Raw genomic sequence first — 24,045 nt, 5'->3', positions numbered from 1 at the left:
GGCCTTGAACTTCTACTTCGTTAGAATTTAGGCATATTTTTCCCCTTGCTTCCGAAAAAAGAGTCAAGAAACACTAATGGCAACCCTTCGAGTCGACGAAATTCATAAAATTCTCCGCGAACGTATTGAACAATATAATAGGAAAGTAGGGATTGAGAAATATAGGTCGCGTAGTTCAAGTGGGGGATGGGATTGCTCGTATTATAGGTCTTGGTGAAATAATGTCAGGTGAATTAGTCGAATTTGCAGAAGGTACTACTAGGGTATTGCTCTGAATTTGGAATCCAAAATGTTGGGATTGTATTAATGGGCGATGGGTTGATGATACAAGAGGGAAGTTTTGTAAAAGCAACAGGAAGAATTGCTCAGATACCCGTGAGTGAGGCTTACTTGGGTCGTGTTGTAAATGCTCTGGCTAAACCTATTGATGGGAAAGGCGAAATTATAGCTTCCGAATCTCGCTTAATTGAATCTCCTGCTCCAAGTATAATTTCCAGGCGTTCCGTATACGAACCTCTTCAAACAGGGCTTATTGCTATCGATTCGATGATCCCTATAGGGCGCGGTCAGCGAGAGTTAATTATTGGGGACAGACAGACTGCAAAACAGCAGTAGCCACAGATACAATTCTCAATCAAAAAGGGCAAGGTGTAATATGTGTTTATGTAGCTATCGGTCAAAGAGCATCCTCCGTAGCTCAAGTAGTAACTACTTTCCATGAGGAGGGGGCCATGGAATACACTATTGTAGTAGCTGAAATGGCGGATCACCTGCTACATTACAATACCTCGCTCCTTATACGGGAGCAGCCCTGGCTGAGTATTTTATGTACCGCGAACGGCATACTTTAATAATTTATGATGATCTCTCCAAACAGGCACAAGCTTATCGCCAAATGTCCCTTCTATTAAGAAGACCTCCCGGACGTGAGGCTTATCCAGGGGATGTTTTTTATTTGCATTCACGCCTTTTAGAAAGAGCCGCTAAATTAATTCTCTTTAGGCGAAGGAAGTATGACCGCTTTACCAATAGTTGAGACTCAATCTGGAGACGTTTCCGCCTATATTCCTACTAATGTAATCTCCATTACAGATGGACAAATATTCTTATCTGCGGATCTATTCAATGCCGGAATTCGACCCGCTATTAATGTGGGTATTTCTGTTTCCAGAGTAGGATCCGCGGCTCAAATTGAAAGCCATGAAACAAGTAGCTGGCAAATCAAAATTGGAACTAGCGCAATTCGCAGAGTTACAAGCCTTTGCACAATTCGCCTCTGCTCTCGATAAAACAAGTCAGAATCAATTGGCAAGGGGTCGACGATTAAGGGAATTGCTTAAACAATCCCAGGCAAATCCTCTCCCAGTGGAAGAGCAGATAGCTACTATTTATACCGGAACAAGAGGATATCTTGATTCGTTAGAAATTGAACAGGTAAATAAATTTCTGATGAGTTACGTAAACATCTAAAGATACTAAACTCAATTCAAGAAATTATATCTTCGAGCAAGCGGAAATCCTTTTGAAGGAAGCTATTCAGGAACAGCTGGAACGGTTTTCTCTTCAGTAACAAATAAATTTTGCATGTCTACTCTTGTTAGTAGAATAGGAATCGTTGAGAAAGCTTTTTCATTTGAATCATGCAAAAAAGTTTTCTTTGTTTTTAGTTTAGTATAGTTATTTAAAGAATAGATAGAAATAAGATTGCGTCCAATAGGATTTGAACCTATACCAAAGGTTTAGAAGACCTCTGTCCTATCCATTAGACAATGGACGCTTTTCTTTCATATTTTATTCTTTCTTTTATTTTTTTGCTTCTTCCGAGAAAAAACTGTTAGACCAAAACTCTTTTAGGAAATCAAAAAATCCAGATACAAATGCATGATGTATATATTATATCATGCATATATCATAAAGAAGGAGTATGGAGGCGGTAGTGGGAATCGAACCCGCAACCCCAAGGTTATGAGCCTTATGAGCTACCAAACTGCTCTATACTCTTAAACTAAAGAGGGGTAACTAGTGGATAAAAGAGGGTTGGATACGCCCCTCTACCAATATCTATACAAATAGAATAGTCCATTTATACAGAATGGTAAAGAGGGCTCCTCTATGATTATCAATTCCAGAAATCCATACAAATACGAAAGGGTATTTTATCCTTACCAACTGGATCTTGTTGCACCCGGTAACAAACATTCATAAACCATTTCTCGAAGTACGTGTCCGGATAGCCCAAAATGTCGATAGTTAGCTCTAGGTCTTCCGGTCAAAAAACAACGTCGATGAAGGCGTGTAGGTGCACTATTACGCGGTAGGGATTGCAATTTTTCTCGCATTTTCGTTTTTTCACTCAAACTCAAGGGAGAAACTTTGCTTCTTATCTTTTTTTTTAAAGATTGACGAATCAAATGATATTTCTGTTCTAATTTCTGCCGCTTCTTCTCCCTCTGAATCAAACTTTTTTTTGCCATAATGTGTCGTTGCTATTATTACCAAGTATACGGTTCTAATCCTAGATGGAAAAATAAATAGAAAAAGAAATCTAAAAAGGCAGATCCTCCCTCTCTATCAAGAGTAATGAACTAGGTGCTGATACAGTACAAAAAAACAAACTAAATTAACCAAACTTGCCTGATGTTGAGGCAATCAAGAAAGCTGCATAAGTGAATATATAACCCACGGAAAAGTGAGCTAATCCAACCAATCTTGCTTGCACAATGGAAAGAGCCACGGGCTTATCTCTCCAGCGAATTAAATTAGCTAAAGGTGTGCGTTCATGAGCCCATGCTAAAGTCTCAATTAATTCCTGCCAATACCCCCGCCAGGAAATTAAGAACATAAATCCAGTAGCCCAAACAAGATGTCCAAATAAGAACATCCACGCCCATACCGATAAACTATTCATCCCAAAAGGATTATATCCATTGATAAGTTGTGAAGAGTTTAACCATAGGTAATCTCTTAACCATCCCATCAAATAAGTGGAGGATTCATTAAATTGTGAAACGTTGCCCTGCCATAATGTGATATGTTTCCAATGCCAATAAAAAGTAACCCACCCAATGGTATTTAACATCCAGAAAACTGCCAAATAAAATGCGTCCCAAGCAGAAATATCACAAGTACCGCCGCGCCCTGGGCCGTCACAAGGAAAACTATATCCAAAATCCTTTTTATCTGGCATTAATTTGGAACCGCGTGCATCTAAAGCGCCCTTTACTAAAATCAATGTAGTTGTATGCAAACCTAGAGCAATAGCATGATGAACCAAGAAAATTACTATTCTCATTAACAGCATTCAACCATCCGGGCAACCATAGGCTTCGACCCGCATTGAAAGCGGGGCCATTCGTTGAAGATAAGAGTATATCGAACCCATATGTCGTCTTGCCATGAGCAGATTGTATCCATTGGGCAAATATAGGTTCGATCAAGATTTGCTTTTCTGGAGTACCAAAAGCAAGCATGACGTCGTTATGAACATAAAGGCCCAAGGTATGGAATCCTAGAAAGAGGCTAGCCCAACTTAAATGAGATATGATAGCTTCTTATGGTCTAACATTCTTGCCAAATACATTATCCTCATTCTGTTCCGGATTGTAATCCCTAATGAAAAAAATAGCTCCATGAGCAAAAGCCCCTGTCATGATGAACCCTTGCAATATATTGGTGATGAGTATATAAAGCAGCTTGAGTAGTAAAGTCTTGTGCTATGAATGCATAAGGAGGTAAAGAGTACATATGTTGAGCTACTAAGGAATTAATAACCCCTAAAGAAGCTAGAGCAAGACCTAACTGAAAATGAATCGAATTGTTGATTGTGTCATAAAGGCCCTTATGCCCACGCCCTAATCGACCCCCCGGAGGAGTATGCCGCTTCTAAAGATCTTTAATACTGTGCCCAATTCCGAAGTTAGTTCGATACATGTGACCGGCATGAGAAAAATAAATGCAATAGCTAAATGATGGTGAGCCATATCGGTCAGCTCCACAACTTTGTGTTTGTGGATGGAATCCCCCAAGAAGAGTTAGAATGGCAGTTCCCGCTCCTTGAGCGGTAGCCCAAATAAATGATTACTCGAATCAGGGTTTTGGGCATAAAGAATTCCATTGACCCGTCAAAAGGGGTCCCAACCCCTGGGGATAGGGTAATACCTGGGGATAGGGTAATACATCTAAGAAATTATTCCATCGAACGTACTCCCCCCTGGATGCGGGAATAGCAACATGAACTAAATGTCCTGTCCAAGCCAAAGAACTTACCCCGAAAAGTCCTGACAAATGATGATTGAGACGAGATTCCGCGTTTTTGAACCACGAAAGGCTTGGTTTCCATTTGGGTTGTAGATGTAACCAACCCGCTATTAAGGACAGCGTAGAAAGAAATAATAGAAAAAGAGCTCCAGTATAAAGATCCTCATTGGTGCGTAATCCTATTGTATACCACCACTGATAAACTCCAGAATAAGCAATATTCACTGGACCAGCAGCACCTCCTCGAGTAAAGGCTTCCACAGCGGGTTGACCAAAATGAGGATCCCAAATCGCATGAGCAATAGGTCTTACGTGTAAAGGATCCTGTATCCATGATTCAAAATTTCCTTGCCAAGCTACATGAAACAGATTTCCGGACGTCCATAGAAAGATTATTGCTAATTGCCCAAAGTGAGAAGCAAAAATGTTCTGATAAAGACGTTCTTCAGTAATATCATCATGACTTTCGAAATCATGTGCGGTAGCAATACCAAACCAAATACGACGAGTAGTGGGGTCCTGAGCTAAGCCTTGGCTAAACCTGGGAAATCTTAATTCCATAATGCCTTTCAAATCCTCCTAGCCACTATCCTACTGCAATAATTCTCGCTAAGAAGAATGCCCATGTCGTGGCAATTCCACCCAGAAGGTAATGGGTTACTCCTACAGCGCGTCCTTGTATAATGCTCAAGGCTCTAGGCTGAGTAGCAGGAGCAACTTTTAATTTGTTATGAGCCCAAACGATAGATTCAATGAGTTCTTGCCAATAACCACGGCCGCTGAATAAAAACATTAAACTGAAGGCCCAGACAAAATGAGCACCTAAGAAAAAAAGACCATATGCAGATAATGAAGAACCATAAGACTGAATGACTTGCGATGCCTGTGCCCACAAGAAATCTCGAAGCCACCCATTAATCGTAATGGAACTCTGTGCAAAGTTTCCCCCTGTAATATGAGTTACCACCCCTTGATCACTTATAGTACCCCAAACATCCGACTGCATTTTCCAACTGAAATGGAAAATGACTACCGAAATTGCATTGTACATCCAGAATAAACCTAAGAAAACATGATCCCAGGCGGATACTTGACATGTTCCCCCTCGGCCAGGCCCATCGCAAGGAAAGCGAAAACCTAGATTTGCTTTATCGGGTATCAAACGGGAACTCCGAGCAAATAAAACACCTTTCAAAAGTATTAATACAGTCACATGTATGGTAAATGCATGAATGTGATGGACTAAAAAATCTGCGGTTCCTAATGGAATAGGTAACAAAGCCACTTTGCCACCTACTGCTACTAACTCGCCGCCTCCCCACGTTAAGCTAGTACTTGTTGTTGCACCAGGAGCTGTTACGCCAGGCGCAGTAGCATGGATATTTTGTACCCATTGAGCAAAGATAGGTTGTAATTGTATGGCAGTATCCGAAAACATATCTTGTGGACGGCCTAAAGCACTCATGGTATCATTATGAATGTACAAGCCAAAACTGTGAAAACCTAGAAATATACATACCCAGTTAAGGTGGGATATGATTGCATCGCGGTGTCTAAGGACGCGATCTAATAGATCGTTGTATCGAGTAGTTGGATCATAGTCTCTTACCATAAAAATTGCTGCATGTGCAGCAGCACCGACTATTAGAAATCCGCCAATCCACATGTGGTGTGTGAACAAGGAAAGTTGTGTACCATAGTCAGTAGCTAGGTATGGATAGGGAGGCATAGAATACATATGATGAGCTACAACAATGGTTGTAGAGCCTAGCATAGCTAGGTTAAGAGATAATTGAGCATGCCATGACGTTGTTAAGATTTCATAAAGACCCTTATGGCCTTGTCCTGTAAATGGGCCCTTGTGAGCCTCCAAAATATCTTTAAGTCCATGGCCAATACCCCAATTGGTCCTATACATATGACCTGCGATTAGGAAAAGAATAGCAATAGCTAAATGATGGTGCGCAATATCGGTCAGCCAGAGACCACCGGTTACTGGATCTAGTCCTCCGCGAAAAGTCAGAAATTCTGCGTATTTGGACCAATTTAAAGTGAAAAAAGGGGTTGCTCCTTCGGCAAAACTAGGATAAAGTTGAGCCAAAAGGTCCCGATTCAAGATAAATTCATGAGGAAGTGGTATCTCTTTAGGATCCACCCCAGCGTCAAGAAATTGGTTAATTGGTAAAGATACATGAATTTGGTGCCCCGCCCAAGAAAGAGACCCAAGTCCTAATAATCCCGCTAAGTGGTGATTCAACATGGATTCTACACATCTTGGAACCAGGCCAATTTGGGAGCGGCTTTGTGATAATGGAACCAACCAGCAAAAAGCATTAACGCTGCAAAAATCAATGCACCAATTGCAGTACAATAGAGTTGTAATTCACTAGTTATTCCAGATGCTCGCCAAAGCTGAAAAAAACCAGAGGTTATTTGGATTCCTCGGAAACCCCCGCCTACATCACCATTCAATATTTCTTGCCCTACTATAGGCCAAACTACCTGAGCACTGGGTCCAATGTGAGTAGGATCACTTAGCCATGCTTCATAATTGGAAAAACGGGCGCCATGAAAGTACATGCCACTCAACCAAAGAAAGATAATGGAAAGTTGCCCGAAATGAGCACTAAAGACTTTTCGAGAAATCTCCTCCAAATCACCAGTATGACTATCGAAATCGTGAGCATCAGCATGTAGGTTCCAGATCCAAGTGGTAGTATCAGGGCCCTTAGCTAGTGTTCTTGAGAAATGGCCGGGTCTGGCCCATTCCTCAAAAGATGTTTTTACAGGATCCCTATCCACAACAATTTTTACTTCTGGTTCCGGCGAACGAATAATCATTAAGTCCTCCTCTTTCCGGACAAGACATACAAAGAGACCCGCCAACTGTCTTTTTAGTGAATCTTTGAAAGATATATATTTTGAAAGATAGATTTTGAAAGATAGATTTTGAAAGATAGATATTGTGATTAGTTCTTTTCTTTACTATCTACCATCCTTCTATTTTTTTTTTAGTTATTCACTGGAGCAATTATATATTGAAGTCAATCCGAGGCAAGTGTTCGGGTCTATTATGACATAAAGATTAGGTGCCTAACGGACATTGTTTATCTTGAAAAACAAATATTTCTCGACGTAAGAAAAAAATCTTTTTTATTTTTAATTTAAGAAACTAGTGTATTTTTTTTGAGGGCATAAGCTCCTATCTATATCTACTTTCCTTGAGCATAATATAGGGTTTTTTATTTGATTCTAAATTCCAAGATAACTCATTAGAATTATTAATAAGATGGTCCTAATATATTAGCAATATTTAGATTGCCCCCTCTTTTTATTCACTTTATTACTTCTATTCTAGACCCTATCCCTATGGTTTATTCTTATGAAATATCATATAAAATAGAAGGTATAAGAAATGGATATAATGAAATTCTTGATTCGATCTTACGACCTAATTTATTTGATTAATGGATCAACAACCAAACCACCCATTTTATGAAAAAGAAGGAGCATGGTCTTATTCAAATTCAAAGCGCTTCGTAATCTTCAACCAGTTCTGTGCTTCAATATAATTTCCCGGAGTAAGCGCTATAGCTTGTTTCCAATATTCAGCAGCTTGATCAAACCAAGCTTCCGCAATTTCCGAATCACCCTGTAGAATGGCCTGTTCTCCTCGGTCGGAATAGGAAGTTCCTTCCCTTAGAACCGTACTTGAGAGTTTCCTACCTCATACGGCTCAGAAATTGCTATCTGAATTTCCCCTATCTTAACTGAATTCGATTTATCAAAAATCGATCCAATTTGTTCTTGGGTTAAGCAGAAGAAATTAATTACCTAAGTTTCAAACCCTAATTTTTATCAATAATCAGTTTGATCTTTTTTCCCACCTTCAGAAGAATGAAGCATAGATAGATATAGAGCCTTCGTTCAAATTTTCTGAGAGGTAACTATCCCGGTTTCATATATGAAATCTCTATAGAATCCTTGAAAAAGACTTTTTTCCATAAGAAAGAAAAAAGAACTTACTATCTTTGGGATCTGATACTACACCGCTGCTTAATCCCTTAGTGGATCGGCTCTATTACATAAGCGGATTCCTAAATTTTGCCCCATATCATGGGATAAGTAAGCAGTTTTTTTTAGTTGTATCGACCCAGTCGCTCACTAATTGATCTTTACGGTGCTTTCTCTATCAATTTGAGAAACTTTATCCATAGAGTAGTAGTATAGGCCATACTTTCTTCGTTTTTTGATTCTCGTGAAGTGTCCTTCCTTCCTACAGCTGATAGGGAAAAATCGTTGTTTTTACGATCCCTATGTAGAAAGCCCTTTTTTTCTAGTATTTACTAGAAAATTTGATCCTCTCTTTTTTTTTTTTCTTTCTATAGTGGAGATAGTCGCACGTAATGACAGATCACGGCCATATTATTAAAAGCTTGCGGTAAGAAGGGGTTTCGTTCTAGTGCCCGGAAATAATATTCCAAAGCCTTTGTATGCTCTCCATTGCTTGTGTGTATAAGGCCTATGTTATAGAGTATATAACTTCGATCATAGGGATCGATTTCTAGTCGCGTAGCTTCATAATAATTTTGCAAAGCTTCCGCATAATTTCCTTCGGATTGAGCCAACATCCGTTACGGTCGTTCATTCTATTCAAAAAATCTCCGTTCCAAAACCGTACATGAGGTTTTCATCTCATACGGCTCCTCCCTTCTGTACATAATAGTACTAAGCGAAATAATCTATAGAATCAAAATAGAATTAGTCCCGTCTCATTATGAACCGAAAGGGGCTGGTATTTTTCCAAGAAATCTCTAGCCAACCTTCCCACAAGAGGTTTTTCTTAACACCAATGAATTCTATTAATGCTAGAGGAAAACGATAGCTCCAATAATTTCTTTGTTCTCAACGCCTCCTATTTAGAGGAATTAGCTACTTCAACGATCTTTGATGGTTATAGGGGTATCCAAAGTACAAACCTGATGGTTGTTTGTTATCCCAACCATTCTTCCCAGCCCTGATACCGATCAGGAAAGGGGTAATTTCTAACAAAGTTTTTCTCTTGTTGATTCCTATTTCTAGGTGTAGTGCTTTTCTCCCCTATGCTGCCTACGGATACTAATAGAGTAGGATTGGCCTGTAATCCATACCATACCATATCCTGTAGGTGTAACCTTTCGCTCAATACTCAAATCTACAATTGAAGTATCTGAAGCCGCATCAATCGAGGATACACGACGGAAGGAATTGTTAGTTCGCCTCACCTTCCCGAAGCGTGGGTTTGTTTGCTTTACAAATTTGGTTCTCTCTATGCCAACCCCCCTCTCTTTTTCGTAAGACTGAGGTATAGGTAGGGCTAAAAAAAAGCAAAAAAAAGAGTCAAATCGCACCATCTCTATAATAAGTAAATGCCTTTTTTTCTCCTGAGGTTGTCGGAATTATTCGCAATAAAATATTGGCTACAATTGAGGAGGTCTTATCAATGAAATTTCCATTTCCACGGGATCTAGGCATAATTCCCAACCCATTCTATATAGAATTGTTTTCATTCCTTCACAAAATAACATAAAAACAAACACATTCGATTCTTATAATTATAAATAGATTGATCCATATGCTCTACTCTAAATCCATATGCTTTAAATGGATAAGAGAGATATGGATTTTCCGCTCAGCTCAAATTGTATCCTTTTCCTTCTGCTTGGACACGAAGAGATATGAAATATTTGACTAAGACTGGATTTCATTCCACTTTCCTATTTCTGAACAACAACTTATGTTATCAACTATTTCGTGTTTTCAAAGTTATTAATTGTCTCATACCCTATTTTTGATTTCGATAGTATGGTGTAGCGTATCTTATGCAAACGGAATTCTAAGGTTTCTTTATTTTATTATGCAATAAGAAGAATTCTTCCATTTTCTTTTTCTTTAGTTGCGGGAAAACCCAAATTAAAACTTTTATTTTATAGCGAGCGCAATTTCTAGTAAAAAATCCTGTATCCTTCCACTTAGATCAAAAGGAATTTTTCCAATAGAACTATGGAACCCCCGAGTGGTTGCGGTTGTACCTGTACTGCAGGAATAAGAAAACTCGCTATTCACTCAGTTTATTTTCCATAATAAGTTATGTAGGAGAGATGGCCGAGCGGTTCAAGGCGTAGCATTGGAACTGCTATGTAGACTTTTGTTTACCGAGGGTTCGAATCCCTCTCTTTCCGTTTTTCTTAATTCATCAACGTTAAGGATCACAATGTATCAAATCAAATAACAATTTTTTCCAGCAATAATATAATATCTTATATTATCTTATTTTGATTTAATAGAAATTAGAAATTCTCTATAGCAAATTACTGTGGTATGTAAAATACACATAGAGGAAAAAAGAAAAAAGGATCCTAATCCTAGGGTTAATCAATTTTAGCTAGTTGATGGGAAAATACAAATTAATGGTAATGGTCTTAGGGCGATTTAGTTCGGGGAAAGGGGAAGGGGAAGAAAATTCTATGAACCTTTCCTTTTTTCGTTAAGTTCAAGTCTGACGAGAGTAATATTCTACAACTAACAACTCATTTATTTTGAGACCGACCCACTTCCTATCTAGGATTTTATTTACTAGTCCTTTATATTCCAACGTGTCAATCGCCAAATGCTTTGGCAATTTCCCCGGGTCCGATGAAGCAATATAATTTTGAACCAGACCTTTTGATCTTTGGTTATCTTTCGTAGTAATAATATCTCGGGGTTTGCAACGAAAACTTGGTATATTGACTATACGACCATTAACTAAAATATGTCTATGGTTGACTAATTGGCGGGCCCCAGGAATGGTTGAAGCCATACCCAATCGAAAAAGGATATTATCCAAACGCATTTCAAGTAATTGTAGTAAAACCTGGCCTGTTGACCTTTTTGCTTTTCCAGCGATATGTACATATCTAAGTAATTGTCGTTCTGTCAGACCATAATGAAAACGCAATTTCTGTTTTTCTTGAAGACGAATACGATATTGCTCCTTTTTCCCAGAATTGAATTTTTTTTTAAGATTACTTCCGGATTTAGGTGTTTTTCTAGTGAGTCCTGGTAAAGCTCCCAGACGGCGTATTTTTTTTAAACGAGGTCCTCGATAACGGGACATGAAGACTCCTTTTTTTATTTTATTGAAATTTCATTTTACACAATTAATTTCATTGTATTTACATTACAGAATACATCGAAATTAAAACTGAATTAAACTACAGGATAAACAGAGTAAAATCAACTAAAGTACCCCAAAAAATGGAATTTCATCAAAATCTTTTTTTTTTGTATATATATTATTTATTTTATTGTTTTGTATCTAGCAAAATTGTAAGGTAAAAAACATAAAAGATCCTGGATTCTCCATTTAATTCGGAAAAAAAGAGATTCTTGTTCGTAGAACATCGATAGAGAAAAAAAAGCCGACTATCGGATTTGAACCGATGACCCTCGCATTACAAATGCGATGCTCTAACCTCTGAGCTAAGTGGGCTTACATAACGGAAATAGTGTAACAAATAGAAATAGGTATAGTATAGGAAATCCGTAAAATCTCAGATATTAGTTATTAATCTTAGCTATTAACTAGTTCTAAATTTGAAGTTATACTTATAAAAATAAAAAAATACTAAAACTTCTTAAAGATAAAGTTAGCTTGATATGCTTAACTATAGGATATTAAAAAATAAAATTATAGAATTTATTGGTATTTTCATTCGATCATTATAGACTTTATTATTTGTTAATAATTTGAGGATTAATATTTCACTAAGGGGAACATAGAGTCAGAGTAAATAAAATTGCTAATTCTGATTAGAAAAAAAGAATAAATATCAAGCGTTATAGTATAATTTTGAATACTATAAAAAAGTAAGACGGGAGGTGGGGGAGATAAAAACTTTTGGATATATTGATTCGGATTGAATTGCAAATACATCAAGGATAGAATCAATTCAATTCTGAATTGCAATAAGCAAGCGAGGTCTCTCAAATAGAGTCGAACTGAACTGCTAGACTACGTTGAGTGATGAACTCAATGATTCAAAAAAAAAACTAAGAGATGGATGAAATTACACAAGGAATCCTGGTCTCAAAGAAGAGGGAAATGGGGATATGGCGAAATCGGTAGACGCTACGGACTTGATTGTATTGAGCCTTGGTATGGAAACCTGCTAAGTGGTAACTTCCAAATTCAGAGAAACCCTGGAATTAAAAAAGGGCAATCCTGAGCCAAATCCGTGTTTTGAGAAAACAAGGGGTTCTCGAACTAGAATACAAAGGAAAAGGATAGGTGCAGAGACTCAATGGAAGCTGTTCTAACGAATCGAGTTAATTACGTTGTGTTGTTAGTGGAATTCCTTCTAGTTCTAAATTAGAGAAAGAGGGGTTTTATACCTTATACATTTAATAAACACGTATAGATACTGACATAGCAAACGATTAATCACAGAACTCATATTATATTCTAATTATAATATAGGTTCTTTATCTTTTTTAAAAATGAAATTAGAAATGATAATGATTATGAAATAAAAAACTCATATCATAATTTTTTTTTTTCATTATTGTGAATCCACTCCAATCGAATATTGAATAATCAAATTCTTCAATTAAAATTCAAAGTTTTCGAGATCTTTAAAAAAGTGGATTAATCGGACGAGGACAAAGAGAGAGTCCCATTCTACATGTCAATACTGACAACAATGAAATTTCTAGTAAAAGGAAAATCCGTCGACTTTATAAGTTGTGAGGGTTCAAGTCCCTCTATCCCCAAATCCTCTTTTATTCCCTAACTATACTATATTATTATTATTTATCCTCTTTTTTTTTTTCTTTTTATCAATGCACTTTTTTTTCTTTTTATCAATGCAATGGGTTTAAGATTCATTAGCTTTCTCATTCTACTCTTTCACAAAGGAATGCGAAGAGAACTCAATGGATCTTATCCTATTCATTGAATAGATTTCTTTTTTATTAGAGTATCGGCAAGAAATCTTGGTTATTCACTCTATTTTTAAGTTTTATTTAAGTAAACCATGCACAATGCATAGGACTACCCCCCCCATTTTCAAATTTAAAATTTGAAATACTTTAATTAATTTTTAGTCCTTTTAATTGACATAGATACAAATACTCTACTAGGATGATGCACAAGAAAAGGTCAGGATAGCTCAGTTGGTAGAGCAGAGGACTGAAAATCCTCGTGTCACCAGTTCAAATCTGGTTCCTGGCAGAGAAAAAAAAAAAAAAGATCCACCGAATAGGTATTGATCCAAATACCTCGAGATGGATTGTGATACATATTCATTAATAATATTTATTCATCTAAGTGGATAAATCTATAATATAAATATAGAGGCACTTCTTTTTCTTTTTAAAGAAGTTTTAAAATATATCTTTTCTTTATGATAAAGAAGGGGGTGAGATTCCCCTTTATTTTTTTGCGTTTCTTAATTTTGTATTCCGCTATTCCGACGAATATTTTTTTAGTCTTGCTTATCTTTATCTTATCTTATTTTCCTAGTTGTGCTAAGTAATGTGCGCGGTACAAAGTTCCTGGTAGAGAACTTCTTTGAGTCATCCTATTTTTCTGTTCATATGAAGGAAATTAATATGCGATTTTCAAAATAGGGGAATCCAAATGAAACCCTTTTTTTGCTCAGTCTATCTGGAATGCTTTTGTATAATTAGGAATTAATTATAAATAGGTATTCCGTTTCATCTAGGAAAAGAACCTAAAAATATTCCTTGACTTGAATAAAATCTGGAGTTGTGTTGTATAAGTGAGCATGAATTTCTTATCATTCAATGAGCATCTTGTATTTCATAAAAATTGGGGGTTATATAATCCTTACGTAAGGGCCAGCCTATCCAACTTTCAGGCATTAGGATACGTTTAAGGCGCGGATGATTATCATAAGAGATTCCCACCATATCATAAGATTCGCGTTCTTGAAAATCGGCACTTCTCCAAATCCAGAAGACAGACGGAATTCTAGGATTATCCTTTTGGGCAAAGACTTTTATGCAGACTTCTTCTGGATTATCTATACCATATTGTATTCTCGTAAGATGATACACGCTAGCTAAAGATCCACCGGGTGCTACATCATAAGCACATTGGGAGCGTAAATAATTGTAACCATATACATATAAAATGACAGCAATGGAATCCCAATCCCCTGCTTTTATTTGTAAAGTCTCTATTCCTCGGTGATCAAAGCCCAAAGATCTATGAACCACCTCATGTTTGACTAGCCAATTAGATAACCAACCCTGCTGCATTGTCTTCATCTCTCCCTCTTTGTATAAATATTTCACATTTCGGATGCAAGTTTGAAAGATTGCCCTGCTTTTTATTTTTCTACACAAAAGAGCCCCTCTCCTAATTCACTAATTTGTAGGAAGGTACTGAACTTTTGGATTTGAAAAAAGTTTCAGAAGATATATCTAATGTAGATGGTGATTGATAGAGCAATTCTTGCTCATAAGTTCCTGTATGAGTACTGCGCCTAACATAAAGCTTGTGACTGGTAGTAAAACATCTATTTTTATTTTGAGATAGAGTTTGATCCTCAACTATTTCTCGCGATATCTTCTTACGAAGTTTTGTTAGGGCATCTATAACTGCCTCCGGTTTAGGTGGGCAGCCCGGCAAGTAGACATCCACAGGAATTAACTTATCAACTCCCCGAACAGTACTATAGGAATCCGTACTGAACATTCCCCCTGTAATAGTACAGGCTCCCATAGCAATGACGTATTTTGGTTCAGGCATTTGCTCGTATAATCTCACTAAAGAGGGAGCCATTTTCATTGTTACCGTACCGGCTGTTAAAATTAGGTCTGCTTGCCTAGGACTTGATCTTGGTACCAATCCATAACGATCAAAGTCGAATCGTGAGCCTATTAATGAAGCAAATTCAATGAAACAACAACTGGTACCGTATAGAAGGGGCCATAAACTGGAGAGTCTTGACCAATTCGAAAGATCATTTGGTGTAGTTGAAATAACAGAATTGGAACTTGTTTGGTCAAGTAAGGGAAACTCAATCAAATTCATAACTGTCTCAATAGAATCTTTTCCTTCTTTTTTTTTGTCTAAATATTCAGTTAAGACCATTCCAAGGCTCCTTTTCGCCATGCATAAACTAAACCAACAACTAAGATAAGCACGAAAATCAAAGCTTCGATAAAAACGGATACACCCAATACGTCGAAACTCATTGCCCAAGGGTATAGAAAGACGGTTTCCACATCAAAAACAACAAAAACGAGCGCAAACATATAATAGCGTATTCGGAATTGTACCCAAGCCCCTCCCATGGGTTCTATACCCGATTCATAACTAGAAAGCTTCTCTGGTCCTTCACTAACCGGGGCTAAAAGTCCTGAAATCGAAAATGCCAAAATAGGAATAAGGCTTGCTATTATTAGAAATGTCCAAAAAATATCATATTCGTGAAGCAGAAACATAATGTACTCCCATTAATGTGGAATAGGCGGAACTTAAATTAGTCAATTCAATTCAGCATTGTCAATTTATCCAGAACTTCTCTCTTTTCCTCGGTGAAACAAGAATCTTTTTTGTTCAAACAAAAGCGCTTAGTTTAAGTTTAGCCTTTGTTTCCTCTGTGCTGCATCTTCTTTAAAGATTCATCCAATGGAATCCCAACTCCCTTTCTTTTGGATTTCCATTCTATTTAGATATGGTGTATGTAGATCTAATTCTTATATAAAGAAAACTTTCTCGTTTCACTTTGTCTCGCTTTCTCTAGAATCTCTAGAAAAAAGAATAGCTCTATCCTTTATTTAATATTTAATAATAAAATAATAAGAGACTATTAAATAAAAATGAGAATACTACTAAATTAGAACCTAATTAAGATAGTAGGACTAATCTATGCAGTATAATTAATGAGAAGTAATACTATAAAATAAAAATAAAGAACTCTATTTCAGAACTATGAGACAGAATATTCTGTTTTCTTATTTACTCTTTACTTTATTTTTTCTATTTAAAGTTGATCAATTTACATAATGTATCTATAAACAAAGTAATAAATATACTTAAAACAAAGTAGGAATTCGCAAAATGGATAAAATCATTGCAGTTATTATAGGGAAGTCTAGAGATATCCTATTTGAAGGAGGACGGGATTCAAATCAGGGAAAGGATCCTTTCTTCTATTGATTTGATAGAAATTCGTTTTTCTTTTCCTGTCTGTATGATTTTGATTTTCGATGAATGAGCCTTTGGTAATGCTTTTATCTCTATTCTATGTCGCAGGCGCCTATCCAGTCTATAAACAAATACTAATGAGAAAATGAAAACTATACTAAACTAAAGAAAACATAGGATAGAGATCCTAAAATCTAAAAAAGGGCATATTAGGGCTATACGGATTCGAACCGTAGACCTTCTCGGTAAAACAGATCAAACGGATTATTATCGAAATGATTTGAACTGTTTCAAAGACCCAACATGCATTTTTTTGCATTGGGCTCTTTCATAAACTGATTTAAAGATCAGTTAGTCCACCATAGTTTTTCTTTACGGAAAGATAATGAGATGGCTCCCTGTGCTCTGATTGATTTTTTGTATTATGATCTATCTAGGAGCAATACCAAAGTGTTTCAAAGGAGGATTACCTTGACTTAGGTCTGCCTCCGGTCTAAATTAAATCAACCTAAGTGAAATGGAGTCTCTATCGTTCCACTGCAAGAGTTAACTATGAGACTTCATACACCTTAAAGTTCATAGAACGAAAAGAAGTTTTTTGGAGGCCCTTATCCTCATTACGCCTAGCATTTAGTGGGCTGGATATTTACCTTATCAACTAGCAAATCCATAAGGGTTCTATTTGATTAGGCACCTGAATTGGCACCTGAATCGGACTGAACCGACTGTTTGTCAGGCTACTGTTCTCCTATTCTCTCGAATCTATGAAGTAAGACATTGATTTTGCAATAAGATCGATTATGTTCATTGCATAATAAGCTCCTTTGAAAAGCATTGGCGCACGTGTAAACGAGTTGCTCTACCGAACTGAGCTATAGCCCTTATCAGAGATATCTTAACATATAGATAATTTCTTGTCAAGATGAATATTTTCTAATGCCAGAGGATACCCCTTTGATCTGTATCTGTTTAGTATTTAGTTTAGTATTTAGTATATAACAGACCAATAACAGAGCGGTATTGCTTAGAAAAGGGATTCAATATATAATCGATCGAAGTAATGGGTCTTCCTTTGTGGTGATAAATTGCCTACTTAACTCAGTGGTTAGAGTATTGCTTTCATACGGCGGGAGTCATTGGTTCAAATCCAATAGTAGGTAAGTAGGTAGAAAAATTACTAGATAGCATTGGACTTACTTCGCTTCGCTATCTAATAACTTTTTCTACCCCTCTTCCCTTTTTCTTTGTATCAACTATAAACCACTGGATTGTCTTCAATTGGATGGGGGAATCCAATTGACAGCCTCGATTCGTATCCTAGCTCGTCTGAGAGCGAGCTTCGCTTCAACCAAATCTTTCGTACCCTCAGCTTTACTCAAGTTAGCTTCGGCTATTTCAAGTGCCTTTTGAGCTTCTTCCGGATCAATATCACTACCCAGTTCCGCATCATTTCCTAAAATGATGATCTCATTATTAACTATTCTCGCAAAACCGCTCCACAGAATCGCTGTTAACCATTGGTCGTTGAGGAGGCGTATTCTCAAAGGACCCATATCTACTGCTGTGTTAATGGGGGCGTGGTTTGGTAATACGCCAATTTGGCCACTATTAGTGGATAAAATGATTTCTTTCACTTCACAATCCCAAATAATTCGCTTAGGAGTCAGTACATAAAGATTTAATTTCATTTCTTCGATTTGTTCTCCTCTTCTAAGGTTATAGCTTTCGTGCTAGCTTCATCGATGTTACCCACCAAATAAAAAGCCTGTTCAGGTAGGCCGTCTAATTCTCCGGAAAGGATTAGTTGAAATCCCCTAATAGTTTCCGCAAGAGCAACATACTTTCCTGGAGAACCAGTAAAAACTTCTGCCACAAAGAACGGTTGTGATAAGAAACGCTCAATTTTTCTTGCTCTTGCTACAGTTAAACGATCCTCTTCCGATAATTCATCCAAGCCAAGAATTGCGATAATGTCCTGAAGTTCTTTGTAACGTTGTAAAGTTTCCTTAACTCTTTGCGCAGTTTCATAATGTTCGTTGCCAACGATCCGAGGCTGTAACATAGTCGAGGTTGAATCTAAAGGATCTACTGCTGGATAAATACCCTTGGAAGCTAATCCTCTGGAAAGTACGGTAGTAGCATCCAAATGTGCAAATGTTGTGGCAGGGGCAGGGTCGGTCAAATCGTCTGCAGGTACATAAACTGCTTGAATCGAAGTTATAGATCCCTTTTTAGTAGAAGCAATTCTTTCTTGCAAAGAACCCATTTCTGTACTAAGAGTAGGTTGATAACCCACTGCGGAGGGCATTCTCCCTAATAAAGCGGATACCTCTGATCCTGCTTGAACAAAACGAAAGATATTATCGATAAATAAAAGCACGTCTTGCTTATTAACATCTCGGAAATATTCCGCCATAGTTAGGGCAGTTAAACCAACTCTCATACGAGCTCCCGGTGGTTCATTCATTTGGCCATAGACTAGAGCTACCTTTGATTCCTCAATATTTTTTTCATTAATTACTCCGGATTCCTTCATTTCCATATAAAGATCATTTCCTTCACGAGTCCGTTCCCCTACTCCACCGAATACGGATACGCCCCCATGAGCTTTAGCAATGTTATTGATTAATTCCATGATCAGTACTGTTTTACCTACTCCAGCCCCCCCAAATAGTCCTATTTTTCCTCCACGTCGATAAGGAGCTAAAAGATCGACGACCTTAATACCTGTTTCAAAGATGGATAATTTCGTATCTAACTCGATAAAGGCAGGCGCAGATCTATGAATAGGGAACGTTGCACTACTATCTACAGGACCCAAATTGTCAACAGGCTCCCCAAGAACGTTGAAAATTCGTCCGAGAGTAGCTCCACCGACCGGAACACTGAGAGGAGCTCCCGTGTCAATCACTTCCATTCCTCTCATCAACCCGTCCGTAGCACTCATAGCTACAGCTCTAACTCGATTATTTCCTAATAATTGTTGTACCTCACAAGTCACATTAATTTGCTTATCGGCAGTGTCTCTACTCTGGACTACCAAAGCGTTATAAATATAAGGTAACTTGCCTGGGGGAAAAGTGACATCCAGCACGGGTCCAATAATTTGATCGATACGACCTGTACTTTTTTCTTCAATTGTGGAAACCCCGGGAGGAGAAGTAGTAGGATTGGTTCTCATAATTATCACATAATTAAAAAAAAGGAATTTGTCGAAATTTTTCTTTTTTTATTGTTGAATAATGCCAAATCAAATCAAAAAAAATCCAAAAGTAAAAAGGAAATGAATTAGTTAATTCAATAAGAGAGAAAAGGGGACCAGGACTTGATTTCGTTGCCCAAGCGAATCCCATTCAATCGTTTACTCATGGAATGAGTCCATTGGAAAGTTCAATCAATCTTTTTTTTCATATACATTTTGCCTTTTGTGGAGGATCTGTGCCTACTCTACTTTCCTATCTAGGACTTCGATATACAAAATATATACTACTGTGAAGCATAGATTGCTGTCAACAAAGAATTTTATTAGTATTTAGTTAGGTATTTGCATTCAAAATAAGAAAAGAGAACTATTAAGAACTTGTAAAATAAGGATTAGGAATTAATTTGGGTTGCGCTATATCTATCAAAGAGTATACAATAATTATGGATTTGGTAAATCAAATCCATGGTTTAATAACGAACCGTGTTAACTTACCATAACAACAACTCAATTCCTATCGAATTCCTATATTGGAATTCCTATAGGATAGAACATACACAGGGTGTACGCATTATATATGAATGAAACATATTCATTAACCTAAGCATGCCCTCAATTTTCTTTAATGAGTTGATATTATATTAATTGAATATCCTTTTTGTTTTACGAGATTTTTGCTAAAGTTTCATTTACGCCTAATTAACATCGAGTAGACCCTGTTATTGTGAGAATTCTTAATTCAAGAGTTATAGGGAGGGACTTATGTCACCACAAACAGAAACTAAAGCAGGTGTTGGATTTCAAGCTGGTGTTAAAGATTATAAATTGACTTACTACACCCCAGAGTATGAAACTAAGGATACTGATATCTTGGCAGCATTCCGAGTAAGTCCTCAGCCTGGGGTTCCGCCCGAAGAAGCAGGGGCTGCAGTAGCTGCCGAATCTTCTACTGGTACATGGACAACTGTTTGGACTGATGGACTTACCAGTCTTGATCGTTACAAAGGACGATGCTATCACATCGAGCCTGTTGCTGGGGAAGACAACCAATGGATCTGTTATGTAGCTTATCCATTAGACCTATTTGAAGAGGGTTCCGTTACTAACATGTTTACTTCCATTGTAGGTAACGTATTTGGTTTCAAAGCCCTACGTGCTCTACGTTTGGAGGATCTACGAATTCCCCCTACTTATTCAAAAACTTTCCAAGGCCCGCCTCATGGTATCCAAGTTGAAAGAGATAAGTTGAACAAGTACGGTCGTCCTTTATTGGGATGTACTATTAAACCAAAATTGGGATTATCCGCAAAAAATTATGGTAGAGCGTGTTATGAGTGTCTACGTGGTGGACTTGATTTTACCAAAGATGATGAAAACGTAAACTCACAACCATTTATGCGCTGGAGAGACCGTTTTGTCTTTTGTGCCGAAGCTATTTATAAATCACAGGCCGAAACCGGTGAAATCAAGGGGCATTACTTGAATGCGACTGCGGGTACATGTGAAGAAATGATTAAGAGAGCTGTATTTGCAAGAGAATTAGGGGTTCCTATTGTAATGCATGACTACTTAACTGGGGGATTCACCGCAAATACTACTTTGGCTCATTATTGCCGCGACAATGGCCTACTTCTTCACATTCACCGTGCAATGCATGCAGTTATTGATAGACAGAAAAATCATGGTATGCATTTCCGTGTATTAGCTAAAGCATTGCGTATGTCTGGGGGAGATCATATCCACTCCGGTACAGTAGTAGGTAAGTTAGAAGGGGAACGCGAAATGACTTTAGGTTTTGTTGATTTATTGCGCGATGATTTTATTGAAAAAGATCGTGCTCGCGGTATCTTTTTCACTCAGGACTGGGTATCCATGCCAGGTGTTATACCGGTAGCTTCAGGTGGTATTCATGTTTGGCATATGCCAGCTCTGACCGAAATCTTTGGGGACGATTCTGTATTACAATTTGGTGGAGGAACTTTAGGACATCCTTGGGGAAATGCACCTGGTGCAGCAGCTAATCGAGTGGCTTTAGAAGCCTGTGTACAAGCTCGTAACGAAGGGCGCGATCTTGCTCGCGAAGGTAATGAAATTATCCGAGCAGCTTGCAAATGGAGTCCTGAACTAGCCGCAGCTTGTGAAGTATGGAAGGCGATCAAATTCGAGTTCGAGCCGGTAGATACTATTGATTAACTAGATAAAACTAAAGATAAAGAAGGTATAAATAAAAAAGAAACGAAATAAAAAGAGAAAAAAATCAGTTATGAAATGCAGTAATTCTTCTTTATTCTTCTAATTGATTGCAATTAAACTCGGCTCAATCTTTTTTAGAAAAAAAAGATTGAGCCGAATAAAAATAGATCATGATATGATCATGAGACTTGACAAATTGAGATTCGTCTATTCTATATATCTAGAATATATATATTAAGGTATAATACAATAAAGAAATACAAATAAAATAATAAAATAATAAAATATAGTATTATCATATGATAATGATAATGGAATCAAATACGCAGTATTTACAGAAAAAAGTCTTCGTTTATTGGGAAAGAATCAATATACTTTTAATGTCGAATCGGGATTCACTAAGACAGAAATAAAGCATTGGGTCGAACTCTTCTTTGGTGTTAAGGTGGTAGCTGTGAATAGCCATCGACTACCTGGAAAAGGTAGAAGAATAGGACCTATTCTGGGCCATACAATGCATTACAGACGTATGATCATTACCCTTCAACCGGGTTATTCTATTCCACTTCTAGATAGAGAAAAAAACTAAAGGAGAATGAATGAAAAAAGACATAGTTTGGAAGTTAGACCTTTTTATAGGACTCTCTTTCAATTTCAAAAAAGAGGACGTTTGAAACTTTTAACAGGCGTAATCGTGAGTCAACAAGTGACTCGAACTGTGTGTAAAAAAAGAAGCATTTTTTTTTTTTCAAAATGCTAGAACTAGATAAGGAAGTTTTCTATAACCTTGAGAAAAAGGATAAAAAGGTAGTTTTTTTTTAGTTTATGACTCCGATCAAGAGCGAGAAATCCTTGATTTGGGATTGGACATAGAACCTGGACCCATCGTAGAGACGTTTAGTTCAAAAGAAAGGATCGTATCCTGATGGTAAGAATTATACTTTCGTGGAAATACAGCGCTATAGACTTCAATGCGGTAGAGTAGACGTTTTGTTTCTAATTTTTCTGGACCAAACCTCCGCTCCGACCCAACGATACAATGAATTTTTTCTGTTCATATTCATAAATAAAAAAGATTCGGAATCGCAATGCTACTATATGCGTCCAGAGGAGTATTTGGAATAATATTCTTCTATAATCCATTATTGCGGGGGGTCTTACTAACAGGGCTTCGCTGCACGGGACAGGTCTTCGTCGAAAAGCTAACTCCACCCGGCATTTTCATACCCTTTCTTTGGGTGGTATATCGCCTTTTAAAGTCTAAGAGGGTAGTAGGGGATCTATAGTAGGTAAGATAATTTGCCCTTTGATTTTGATTGAATATACTATTTTTCCGCCTTTACCACGCATTATTGTATGCGCTTCTAGAGAAGTATGTATGCAGGAAGTAAATTCTAACCGCTTTCTTTTGAATCCAATTTCAAATTAGATTAGAAAGATAGAAAGGCCATGAGGATGGGAAAATCAAAATAAAATCTTTTTAATTAGTTCTCCTTTTTTGGAATTTTCTTATTATCCTTTCATTTTTTTTACAGAATATTTTTCAAACTAAAAATAAAAAATACAATACAATAGTCAATATTCCTTATAATAGATATACTTAATTATATCATAAGAATCTTAAGATATTTTTCGACTAGATAGAAATAGTAAATTTGAATTGAGACACCTATTCCATGACGGATTTAAACTTACCTTCTATTTTCGTGCCTTTAGTAGGCTTAGTATTTCCGGCAATTGCAATGACTTCTTTATTTCTTTATGTGCAAAAAAATAAGATTGTCTAGTATTTTTTAGTGTAAGTAATATAATATGGTAGGGTATGTGGCTTTTTCTACACACACTTTCTACACACAAATGAAAAACGGTTATGGATGCGGATATAGGCTACGAGCATAAATGCATGAATATGCAGAGCCAGGTATAGCGAGTTTTATTTTATTTATTTTAATTGAATCAACGAATATTTTTTGAATAGAAAGTCAATGTATCTAACCTATTATTTCACAGGAGTACTAGTTGCTGAAGGCGATTTCAGAATCAAAAAAAGTAAAGTCAAAATTATTTAGCTTATTCTCTCAATTTCAATCGACCGCTGCTGGATTTAGTATATCTAATATGAATTGGCGATCAGAACACATATGGGTAGAACTTCTAAAAGGTTCTCGAAAAAGGGGTAATTTTTTCTGGG

At 37.1% G+C, this 24,045-nt stretch overlaps 4 non-coding genes across 4 annotated transcripts; 2 read left to right on the top strand and 2 right to left on the bottom strand.

Moving 5' to 3' along the window:
* Positions 1 to 1,705: 1,705 nt before the first annotated feature.
* TRNAR-UCU (transfer RNA arginine (anticodon UCU)) lies at positions 1,706 to 1,777 on the bottom strand. The gene has a single exon. It is a non-coding gene; the product is annotated as a tRNA-Arg (tRNA).
* An 8,614-nt stretch (positions 1,778 to 10,391) lies between these two features.
* TRNAS-GGA (transfer RNA serine (anticodon GGA)) lies at positions 10,392 to 10,478 on the top strand. The gene has a single exon. It is a non-coding gene; the product is annotated as a tRNA-Ser (tRNA).
* A 1,219-nt stretch (positions 10,479 to 11,697) lies between these two features.
* Positions 11,698 to 11,770, bottom strand: TRNAT-UGU (transfer RNA threonine (anticodon UGU)). The gene has a single exon. It is a non-coding gene; the product is annotated as a tRNA-Thr (tRNA).
* Positions 11,771 to 13,437: 1,667 nt separating this feature from the next.
* TRNAF-GAA (transfer RNA phenylalanine (anticodon GAA)) lies at positions 13,438 to 13,510 on the top strand. The gene has a single exon. It is a non-coding gene; the product is annotated as a tRNA-Phe (tRNA).
* The last annotated feature ends 10,535 nt before the right edge of the window (positions 13,511 to 24,045 follow it).

The sequence above is a fragment of the Triticum urartu genome, unplaced genomic scaffold, assembly GCF_056163025.1.
Source record: "Triticum urartu cultivar PI428250 unplaced genomic scaffold, HENAU_Tu73 scaffold2, whole genome shotgun sequence".
Lineage (NCBI taxonomy): Eukaryota > Viridiplantae > Streptophyta > Magnoliopsida > Poales > Poaceae > Triticum > Triticum urartu.
This window is presented reverse-complemented; position numbering and strand designations above follow the sequence as displayed.